The sequence below is a fragment of the Parasteatoda tepidariorum genome, chromosome 10 (genome assembly GCF_982258835.1).
Source record: "Parasteatoda tepidariorum strain Cologne lab strain chromosome 10, Ptep-v5.0, whole genome shotgun sequence".
NCBI classification, from domain to species: domain Eukaryota; kingdom Metazoa; phylum Arthropoda; class Arachnida; order Araneae; family Theridiidae; genus Parasteatoda; species Parasteatoda tepidariorum.
The window spans coordinates 3,230,843-3,243,654 of NC_141764.1; positions in this window are offsets into that span (position 1 = coordinate 3,230,843).

A 12,812-nucleotide genomic window follows, 5' to 3' on the forward strand; every position below is an offset into this window, starting at 1 on the left:
GATTCACATAGTTTCACATAGTTTCGGATAGTTTCACATAGTTTCACATAGTTTCTGATAGTTTCACATAGTTTCGGATAGTTTCACATAGTTTCACATATTTTAACATAGTTTGGGACAGTTTCGGATAGTTTCACATAGTTTCACATATTTTGACACAGTTTCGGATAGTTTCACATAGTTTCACATAGTTTCGGATAATTTCACATAGTTTCGGATAGTTTCACATAGTTTCGGATATTTTCACATAGTTTCACATAGTTTCGGATAGTTTCACATAGCTTCACATAGTTTCACATAGTTTCGGAGAGTTTCGGATAGTTTCACATAGTTTCGGATAGTTTCACATAGTTTCACATAGTTTCGGATAGTTTCACATAATTTCACATAGTTTCGGATAGTTTCACATAGTTTCACATAGTTTCAGATAATTTCACATAGTTTCGGATAGTTTCACATAGTTTCGGATAGTTTCACATAGTTACACATAGTTTCGGATAGTTTCACATAGCTTCACATAGTTTCACATAGTTTCGGACAGTTACACATAGTTTCACATAGTTTCGGATAGTTTCACATAGTTTGACATATTTTCGGATAGTTTCACATATTTTCGTATAGTTTCACATAGTTTCGGATAGTTTCACATAGTTTCGGATAGTTTCACATAGTTTCACATAGTTTCGGATAGTTTCACATAGTTTCGGATAGTTTCACATAGTTTCGGATAGTTTCACATAGTTTCGGATAGTTTCACATAGTTTCACATAGTTTCGGATAGTTTCACGTAGTTTCACATAGTTTCGGATAGTTTCACATAGTTTCGGATGGTTTCACATAGTTTCACATAGTTTCGGATAGTTTTACATTGTTTCGGATGGTTTCACATAGTTGCGGATAGTTTCCCATAGTTTCGGATAGTTTCACATAGTTTCGGATAGTTTCACATAGTTTCACATAGTTTCGGATAGTTTCAAATAGTTTCACATAGTTTCGGATAGTTTCACATAGTTTCACATAGTTTCGGATAGATTCACATAGTTCACATAGTTTCGGATAGTTTCACATAGTTTCACATATTTTCGGATAGTTTCTCATAGTTTCGGTTAGTTTCACATAGTTTCACATAGTTTAAGATAGTTTCTCATAGTTTCACATAGTTTCATATAGTTTCGGATAGTTTCACATAGTTTCGGATAATTTCACATAGTTTCACATAGTTACACATAGTTTCGCATAGTTTCGGATAGTTTCACATAGTTTTACATAGTTTCGGATAGTTTCACATAGTTTCACATAGTTTCGGATAGTTTCACATAGTTTCGGATAATTTCACATAGTGTCGGATAGTTTCACATAGTTTCGGATAGTTTCACATAGTTTCGGATAGTTTCACATAGTTTCGGATGGTTTCACATAGTTTCCCATAGTTTCGGATAGTTTCACATAGTTTCGGATATTTTCACATATATGCGGATAGTTTCACATAATTTCGGATAGTTTCACATAGTTTCGGATAGTTTCACATAGTTTCGGATAGTTTCACATAGTTTCGGATAGTTTCACATAGTTTCACATAGTTTCGGATAGTTTCACATAGTTTCACATAGTTTCGGATAGTTTCACATAGTTTCGGATAGTTTCACATGGTTTCACATATCTTCGGATAGTTTCACATAGTTTCACATAGTTTTGGATAGTTTCACATAGTTTCGGATAGATTCACATAGTTTCACATAGTTTCGGATAGTTTCACATAGTTTCACATAGTTTCGGATAGTTTCACATAGTTTCACATAGTTTCGGATAATTTCACATAGTTTCGGAAAGTTTCACATAGTTTCGGATAGTTTCACATAGTTTCGGATAGTTTCACATAGTTTCACATAGTTTCGGATAGTTTCACATAGTTTCGGATGGTTTCACATAGTTTCGGATAGTTTCACATAGTTTCGGATGGTTTCACATAGTTGCGGATAGTTTCCCATAGTTTCGGATAGTTTCACATAGTTTCGGATAGTTTCAAATAGTTTCGGATAGTTTCACATAGTTTCACATAGTTTCACATAGTTTCACATAGTTTCGGATAGTTTCACATATTTTCGGATAGTTTCAAATAGTTTCACATAGTTTCGGATAGTTTCACATATCTTCGGATAGTTTCACATAGTTTTGGATAGTTTCACATAGTTTCACATAGTTTCGGATAGATTCACATAGTTTCACATAGTTTCGGATAGATTCACATAGTTTCACATAGTTTCGGATAGTTTCAAATAGTTTCACATAGTTTCGGATAGTTTCACATAGTTTCACATAGTTTCGGATAGTTTCACATAGTTTCGGATAGTTTCACATAGTTTCACATATCTTCGGATAGTTTCACATAGTTTTGGATAGTTTAACATAGTTTCACATAGTTTCGGATAGATTCACATAGTTTCACATAGTTTCGGATAGTTTCACATAGTTTCACATAGTTTCTGATAGTTTCACATAGTTTCGGATAGTTTCACATAGTTTCACATATTTTAACATAGTTTCGGACAGTTTCGGATAGTTTCACATAGTTTCACATATTTTGACACAGTTTCGGATAGTTTCACATAGTTTCACATAGTTTCGGATAATTTCACATAGTTTCGGATAGTTTCACATAGTTTCGGATATTTTCACATAGTTTCACATAGTTTCGGATAGTTTCACATAGCTTCACATAGTTTCACATAGTTTCGGAGAGTTTCGGATAGTTTCACATAGTTTCGGATAGTTTCACATAGTTTCACATAGTTTCGGATAGTTTCACATAATTTCACATAGTTTCGGATAGTTTCACATAGTTTCACATAGTTTCAGATAATTTCACATAGTTTCGGATAGTTTCACATAGTTTCGGATAGTTTCACATAGTTACACATAGTTTCGGATAGTTTCACATAGCTTCACATAGTTTCACATAGTTTCGGATAGTTTTACATAGTTTCAAAAAGTTTCGGATAGTTTAACGTAATTTCATATAGTTTTGGATGGTTTCACATAGTTTCACATAGTTTCGGATAGTTTTACATAGTTTCACATAGTTTCGCACAGTCTCACAAAGTTTCGGATAGTTTCACATAGTTTCACGTAGTTTCACATAGTTTCGGATAGTTTCACATAGTTTCACAAAGTTTCACATAGTTTCGGATAGTTTCACATAGTTTCGGATAGTTTCACATAGTTTCGGACAGTTACACATAGTTTCGGATAGTTTCACATAGTTTGACAAATTTTCGGATAGTTTCACATAGTTTCGGATAGTTTCACATAGTTTCGGATAGTTTCACATAGTTTCACATAGTTTCGGATAGTTTCACATAGTTTCGGATAGTTTCACATAGTTTCGGATAGTTTCACATAGTTTCGGATAGTTTCACATAGTTTCGGATAGTTTCACATACTTTCACATAGTTTCGGATAGTTTCACATAGTTTCGGATGGTTTCACATAGTTTCACATAGTTTCGGATAGTTTCACATAGTTTCAGATAGTTTCAAATAGTTTCGGATAGTTTCACATAGTTTCACATAGTTTCGGATAGTTTCACATAGTTTCACATAGTTTCGGATAGTTTCAAATAGTTTCACATAGTTTCACATAGTTTCGGATAGTTTCACATATCTTCGGATAGTTTCACATAGTTTTGGATAGTTTCACTTAGTTTCACATAGTTTCGGATAGATTCACATAGTTTCACATAGTTTCGGATAGTTTCACATAGTTTCACATACTTTCGGATAGTTTCAAATAGTTTCACATAGTTTCGGATAGTTTCACATAGTTTCGGATAGTTTCACATAGTTTCGGATAGTTTCACATAGTTTCACATTTCTTCGGATAGTTTCACATAGTTTTGGATAGTTTAACATAGTTTCACATAGTTTCGGATAGATTCACATAGTTTCACATAGTTTCGGATAGTTTCACATAGTTTCACATAGTTTCACATAGTTTCTGATAGTTTCGCATAGTTTCGGATAGTTTCACATAGTTTCACATATTTTAACATAGTTTCGGATAGTTTCACATAGTTTCGGATAGTTTCGGATAGTTTCACATAGTTTCACATATTTTAACATAGTTTCGGATAGTTTCACATAGTTTCACATAGTTTCGGATAATTTCACATAGTTTCGGATAGTTTCACATAGTTTCGGATAGTTTCACATAGTTTCACATAGTTTCGGATAGTTTCACATAGCTTCACATAGTTTCACATAGTTTCGGATAGTTTCGGATAGTTTCACATAGTTTCGGATAGTTTCACATAGTTTCGGATAGTTTCACATAGTTTCGGACAGTTACACATAGTTTCACATAGTTTCGGATAGTTTTACATAGTTTCACATAGTTTCGCACAGTCTCACATAGTTTCGGATAATTTCACATAGTTTCACGTAGTTTCACATAGTTTCGGATAGTTTCACATAGTTTCGGATAGTTTCACATAGTTTCGGATAGTTTCACATAGTTTCGGACAGTTACACATAGTTTCACATAGTTTCGGATAGTTTCACATAGTTTGACATATTTTCGGATAGTTTCACATATTTTCGTATAGTTTCACATAGTTTCGGATAGTTTCACATAGTTTCGGATAGTTTCACATAGTTTCACATAGTTTCGGATAGTTTCACATAGTTTCGGATAGTTTCACATAGTTTCGGATAGTTTCACATAGTTTCGGATAGTTTCACATAGTTTCACATAGTTTCGGATAGTTTCACGTAGTTTCACATAGTTTCGGATAGTTTCACATAGTTTCGGATGGTTTCACATAGTTTCACATAGTTTCGGATAGTTTTACATTGTTTCGGATGGTTTCACATAGTTGCGGATAGTTTCCCATAGTTTCGGATAGTTTCACATAGTTTCGGATAGTTTCACATAGTTTCACATAGTTTCGGATAGTTTCAAATAGTTTCACATAGTTTCGGATAGTTTCACATAGTTTCACATAGTTTCGGATAGATTCACATAGTTCACATAGTTTCGGATAGTTTCACATAGTTTCACATAGTTTTGGATAGTTTCAAATAGTTTCACATAGTTTCGGATAGTTTCACATAGTTTCACATAGTTTCGGATAGTTTCACATAGTTTCGGATAGTTTCACATAGTTTCACATATCTTCGGATAGTTTCACATAGTTTTGGATAGTTTAACATAGTTTCACATAGTTTCGGATAGATTCACATAGTTTCACATAGTTTCGGATAGTTTCACATAGTTTCACATAGTTTCACATAGTTTCTGATAGTTTCACATAGTTTCGGATAGTTTCACATAGTTTCACATATTTTAACATAGTTTCGGATAGTTTCGGATAGTTTCACATAGTTTCACATAGTTTCGGATAGTTTCACATAATTTCATATAGTTTCGGATGGTTTCACATAGTTTCACATAGTTTCGGATAGTTTCACATAGTTTCACATAGTTTCACATTGTTTCGCGCAGTCTCACATAGTTTCGGATAGTTTCACATAGTTTCACATAGTTTCGGATAGTTTCGGACAGTTACACATAGTTTCACATAGTTTCGGATAGTTTCACATAGTTTCACATATTTTCGGATAGTTTCACATAGTTTCGGTTAGTTTCACATAGTTTCACATAGTTTAAGATGGTTTGTCATAGTTTCACATAGTTTCATATAGTTTCGGATAGTTTCACGTAGTTTCGGATAATTTCACATAGTTTCACATAGTTACACATAGTTTCGCATAGTTTCGGATAGTTTCACATAGTTTCGGATAGTTTCACATAGTTTCACATAGTTTCGGATAGTTTCACATAGTTTCGGATAATTTCACATAGTGTCGGATAGTTTCACATAGTTTCGGATAGTTTCACATAGTTTCGGATAGTTTCACATAGTTTCGGATGGTTTCACATAGTTTCCCATAGTTTCGGATAGTTTCACATAGTTTCGGATATTTTCACATATATGCGGATAGTTTCACATAGTTTCGGATAGTTTCACATAGTTTCGGATAGTTTCACATAGTTTCGGATAGTTTCACATAGTTTCACATAGTTTCGGATAGTTTCACATAGTTTCACATAGTTTCGGATAGTTTCACATAGTTTCACATAGTTTCGGATAGTTTCACATAGTTTCATATAGTTTCGGATAGTTTCACATAGTTTCGGATAATTTCACATAGTTTCACATAGTTACACATAGTTTCGCATAGTTTCGGATAGTTTCACATAGTTTCACATAGTTTCGGATAGTTTCACATAGTTTCACATAGTTTCGGATAGTTTCACATAGTTTCGGATAATTTCACATAGTGTCGGATAGTTTCACATAGTTTCGGATAGTTTCACATAGTTTCGGATAGTTTCACATAGTTTCGGATGGTTTCACATAGTTTCCCATAGTTTCGGATAGTTTCACATAGTTTCGGATATTTTCACATATATGCGGATAGTTTCACATAGTTTCGGATAGTTTCACATAGTTTCGGATAGTTTCACATAGTTTCGGATAGTTTCACATAGTTTCACATAGTTTCGGATAGTTTCACATAGTTTCACATAGTTTCGGATAGTTTCACATAGTTTCACATAGTTTCGGATAGTTTCACATGGTTTCACATATCTTCGGATAGTTTCACATAGTTTCACATAGTTTTGGATAGTTTCACATAGTTTCGGATAGATTCACATAGTTTCACATAGTTTCGGATAGTTTCACATAGTTTCACATAGTTTCGGATAGTTTCACATAGTTTCGGATAATTTCACATAGTTTCGGATAGTTTCACATAGTTTCGGATAGTTTCACATAGTTTCGGATAGTTTCACATAGTTTCACATAGTTTCGGATAGTTTCACATAGTTTCGGATGGTTTCACATAGTTTCGGATAGTTTCACATAGTTTCGGATGGTTTCACATAGTTGCGGATAGTTTCCCATAGTTTCGGATAGTTTCACATAGTTTCGGATAGTTTCAAATAGTTTCGGATAGTTTCACATAGTTTCACATAGTTTCACATAGTTTCGGATAGTTTCACATAGTTTCACATAGTTTCGGATAGTTTCACATATCTTCGGATAGTTTCACATAGTTTTGGATAGTTTCACATAGTTTCGGATAGATTCACATAGTTTCACATAGTTTCGGATAGATTCACATAGTTTCACATAGTTTCGGATAGTTTCAAATAGTTTCACATAGTTTCGGATAGTTTCACATAGTTTCACATAGTTTCGGATAGTTTCACATAGTTTCGGATAGTTTCACATATCTTCGGATAGTATCACATAGTTTTGGATAGTTTTACATAGTTTCACATAGTTTCGGATAGATTCACATAGTTTCACATAGTTTCGGATAGTTTCACATAGTTTCACATAGTTTCTGATAGTTTCACATAGTTTCGGATAGTTTCACATAGTTTCACATATTTTAACATAGTTTCGGATAGTTTCGGATAGTTTCACATAGTTTCACATAGTTTCACATATTTTGACATAGTTTCGGATAGTTTCACATAGTTTCACATAGTTTCGGATAATTTCACATAGTTTCGGATAGTTTCACATAGTTTCGGATATTTTCACATAGTTTCACATAGTTTCGGATAGTTTCACATAGCTTCACATAGTTTCACATAGTTTCGGAGAGTTTCGGATAGTTTCACATAGTTTCGGATAGTTTCACATAGTTTCACATAGTTTCGGATAGTTTCACATAATTTCACATAGTTTCGGATAGTTTCACATAGTTTCACATAGTTTCAGATAATTTCACATAGTTTCGGATAGTTTCACATAGTTTCGGATAGTTTCACATAGTTACACATAGTTTCGGATAGTTTCACATAGCTTCACATAGTTTCACATAGTTTCGGATAGTTTTACATAGTTTCAAAAAGTTTCGGATAGTTTAACGTAATTTCATATAGTTTTGGATGGTTTCACATAGTTTCACATAGTTTCACATAGTTTCGGATAATTTCACATAGTTTCGGATAGTTTCACATAGTTTCGGATAGTTTCACATAGTTTCACATAGTTTCGGATAGTTTCACATAGCTTCACATAGTTTCACATAGTTTCGGATAGTTTCGGATAGTTTCACATAGTTTCGGATAGTTTCCAATAGTTTCGGATAGTTTCACATAGTTTCGGACAGTTACACATAGTTTCACATAGTTTCGGATAGTTTTACATAGTTTCACATAGTTTCGCACAGTCTCACATAGTTTCGGATAATTTCACATAGTTTCACGTAGTTTCACATAGTTTCGGATAGTTTCACATAGTTTCGGATAGTTTCACATAGTTTCGGATAGTTTCACATAGTTTCGGACAGTTACACATAGTTTCACATAGTTTCGGATAGTTTCACATAGTTTGACATATTTTCGGATAGTTTCACATATTTTCGTATAGTTTCACATAGTTTCGGATAGTTTCACATAGTTTCGGATAGTTTCACATAGTTTCACATAGTTTCGGATAGTTTCACATAGTTTCGGATAGTTTCACATAGTTTCGGATAGTTTCACATAGTTTCGGATAGTTTCACATAGTTTCACATAGTTTCGGATAGTTTCACGTAGTTTCACATAGTTTCGGATAGTTTCACATAGTTTCGGATGGTTTCACATAGTTTCACATAGTTTCGGATAGTTTCACATTGTTTCGGATGGTTTCACATAGTTGCGGATAGTTTCCCATAGTTTCGGATAGTTTCACATAGTTTCGGATAGTTTCACATAGTTTCACATAGTTTCGGATAGTTTCAAATAGTTTCACATAGTTTCGTATAGTTTCACATATCTTCGGATAGTTTCACATAGTTTGGGATAGTTTCACATAGTTTCGGATAGATTCACATAGTTCACATAGTTTCGGATAGTTTCACATAGTTTCACATAGTTTTGGATAGTTTCAAATAGTTTCACATAGTTTCGGATAGTTTCACATAGTTTCGGATAGTTTCACATAGTTTCGGATAGTTTCACATAGTTTCACATATCTTCGGATAGTTTCACATAGTTTTGGATAGTTTAACATAGTTTCACATAGTTTCGGATAGATTCACATAGTTTCACATAGTTTCGGATAGTTTCACATAGTTTCACATAGTTTCACATAGTTTCTGATAGTTTCACATAGTTTCGGATAGTTTCACATAGTTTCACATATTTTAACATAGTTTCGGATAGTTTCGGATAGTTTCACATAGTTTCACATAGTTTCGGATAGTTTCACATAATTTCATATAGTTTCGGATGGTTTCACATAGTTTCACATAGTTTCGGATAGTTTCACATAGTTTCACATTGTTTCGCGCAGTCTCACATAGTTTCGGATAGTTTCACATAGTTTCACATAGTTTCGGATAGTTTCGGACAGTTACACATAGTTTCACATAGTTTCGGATAGTTTCACATAGTTTCACATATTTTCGGATAGTTTCACATAGTTTCGGTTAGTTTCACATAGTTTCACATAGTTTAAGATGGTTTGTCATAGTTTCACATAGTTTCATATAGTTTCGGATAGTTTCACATAGTTTCACATATTTTAACATAGTTTCGGATAGTTTCACATAGTTTCACATAGTTTCGGATAATTTCACATAGTTTCGGATAGTTTCACATAGTTTCGGATAGTTTCACATAGTTTCACATAGTTTCGGATAGTTTCACATAGCTTCACATAGTTTCACATAGTTTCGGATAGTTTCGGATAGTTTCACATAGTTTCGGATAGTTTCACATAGTTTCGGATAGTTTCACATAGTTTCGGACAGTTACACATAGTTTCACATAGTTTCGGATAGTTTTACATAGTTTCACATAGTTTCGCACAGTCTCACATAGTTTCGGATAATTTCACATAGTTTCACGTAGTTTCACATAGTTTCGGATAGTTTCACATAGTTTCGGATAGTTTCACATAGTTTCGGATAGTTTCACATAGTTTCGGACAGTTACACATAGTTTCACATAGTTTCGGATAGTTTCACATAGTTTGACATATTTTCGGATAGTTTCACATATTTTCGTATAGTTTCACATAGTTTCGGATAGTTTCACATAGTTTCGGATAGTTTCACATAGTTTCACATAGTTTCGGATAGTTTCACATAGTTTCGGATAGTTTCACATAGTTTCGGATAGTTTCACATAGTTTCGGATAGTTTCACATAGTTTCACATAGTTTCGGATAGTTTCACGTAGTTTCACATAGTTTCGGATAGTTTCACATAGTTTCGGATGGTTTCACATAGTTTCACATAGTTTCGGATAGTTTTACATTGTTTCGGATGGTTTCACATAGTTGCGGATAGTTTCCCATAGTTTCGGATAGTTTCACATAGTTTCGGATAGTTTCACATAGTTTCACATAGTTTCGGATAGTTTCAAATAGTTTCACATAGTTTCGGATAGTTTCACATAGTTTCACATAGTTTCGGATAGATTCACATAGTTCACATAGTTTCGGATAGTTTCACATAGTTTCACATAGTTTTGGATAGTTTCAAATAGTTTCACATAGTTTCGGATAGTTTCACATAGTTTCACATAGTTTCGGATAGTTTCACATAGTTTCGGATAGTTTCACATAGTTTCACATATCTTCGGATAGTTTCACATAGTTTTGGATAGTTTAACATAGTTTCACATAGTTTCGGATAGATTCACATAGTTTCACATAGTTTCGGATAGTTTCACATAGTTTCACATAGTTTCACATAGTTTCTGATAGTTTCACATAGTTTCGGATAGTTTCACATAGTTTCACATATTTTAACATAGTTTCGGATAGTTTCGGATAGTTTCACATAGTTTCACATAGTTTCGGATAGTTTCACATAATTTCATATAGTTTCGGATGGTTTCACATAGTTTCACATAGTTTCGGATAGTTTCACATAGTTTCACATAGTTTCACATTGTTTCGCGCAGTCTCACATAGTTTCGGATAGTTTCACATAGTTTCACATAGTTTCGGATAGTTTCGGACAGTTACACATAGTTTCACATAGTTTCGGATAGTTTCACATAGTTTCACATATTTTCGGATAGTTTCACATAGTTTCGGTTAGTTTCACATAGTTTCACATAGTTTAAGATGGTTTGTCATAGTTTCACATAGTTTCATATAGTTTCGGATAGTTTCACGTAGTTTCGGATAATTTCACATAGTTTCACATAGTTACACATAGTTTCGCATAGTTTCGGATAGTTTCACATAGTTTCGGATAGTTTCACATAGTTTCACATAGTTTCGGATAGTTTCACATAGTTTCGGATAATTTCACATAGTGTCGGATAGTTTCACATAGTTTCGGATAGTTTCACATAGTTTCGGATAGTTTCACATAGTTTCGGATGGTTTCACATAGTTTCCCATAGTTTCGGATAGTTTCACATAGTTTCGGATATTTTCACATATATGCGGATAGTTTCACATAGTTTCGGATAGTTTCACATAGTTTCGGATAGTTTCACATAGTTTCGGATAGTTTCACATAGTTTCGGATAGTTTCACATAGTTTCACATAGTTTCGGATAGTTTCACATAGTTTCGGATGGTTTCACATAGTTTCCCATAGTTTCGGATAGTTTCACATAGTTTCGGATATTTTCACATATATGCGGATAGTTTCACATAGTTTCGGATAGTTTCACATAGTTTCGGATAGTTTCACATAGTTTCGGATAGTTTCACATAGTTTCACATAGTTTCGGATAGTTTCACATAGTTTCACATAGTTTCGGATAGTTTCACATAGTTTCACATAGTTTCGGATAGTTTCACATGGTTTCACATATCTTCGGATAGTTTCACATAGTTTCACATAGTTTTGGATAGTTTCACATAGTTTCGGATAGATTCACATAGTTTCACATAGTTTCGGATAGTTTCACATAGTTTCACATAGTTTCGGATAGTTTCACATAGTTTCGGATAATTTCACATAGTTTCGGATAGTTTCACATAGTTTCGGATAGTTTCACATAGTTTCGGATAGTTTCACATAGTTTCACATAGTTTCGGATAGTTTCACATAGTTTCGGATGGTTTCACATAGTTTCGGATAGTTTCACATAGTTTCGGATGGTTTCACATAGTTGCGGATAGTTTCCCATAGTTTCGGATAGTTTCACATAGTTTCGGATAGTTTCAAATAGTTTCGGATAGTTTCACATAGTTTCACATAGTTTCACATAGTTTCGGATAGTTTCACATAGTTTCACATAGTTTCGGATAGTTTCACATATCTTCGGATAGTTTCACATAGTTTTGGATAGTTTCACATAGTTTCGGATAGATTCACATAGTTTCACATAGTTTCGGATAGATTCACATAGTTTCACATAGTTTCGGATAGTTTCAAATAGTTTCACATAGTTTCGGATAGTTTCACATAGTTTCACATAGTTTCGGATAGTTTCACATAGTTTCGGATAGTTTCACATATCTTCGGATAGTTTCACATAGTTTTGGATAGTTTAACATAGTTTCACATAGTTTCGGATAGATTCACATAGTTTCACATAGTTTCGGATAGTTTCACATAGTTTCACATAGTTTCTGATAGTTTCACATAGTTTCGGATAGTTTCACATAGTTTCACATATTTTAACATAGTTTCGGATAGTTTCGGATAGTTTCACATAGTTTCACATAGTTTCACATATTTTGACATAGTTTCGGATAGTTTCACATAGTTTCACATAGTTTCGGATAATTTCACATAGTTTCGGATAGTTTCACATAGTTTCGGATATTTTCA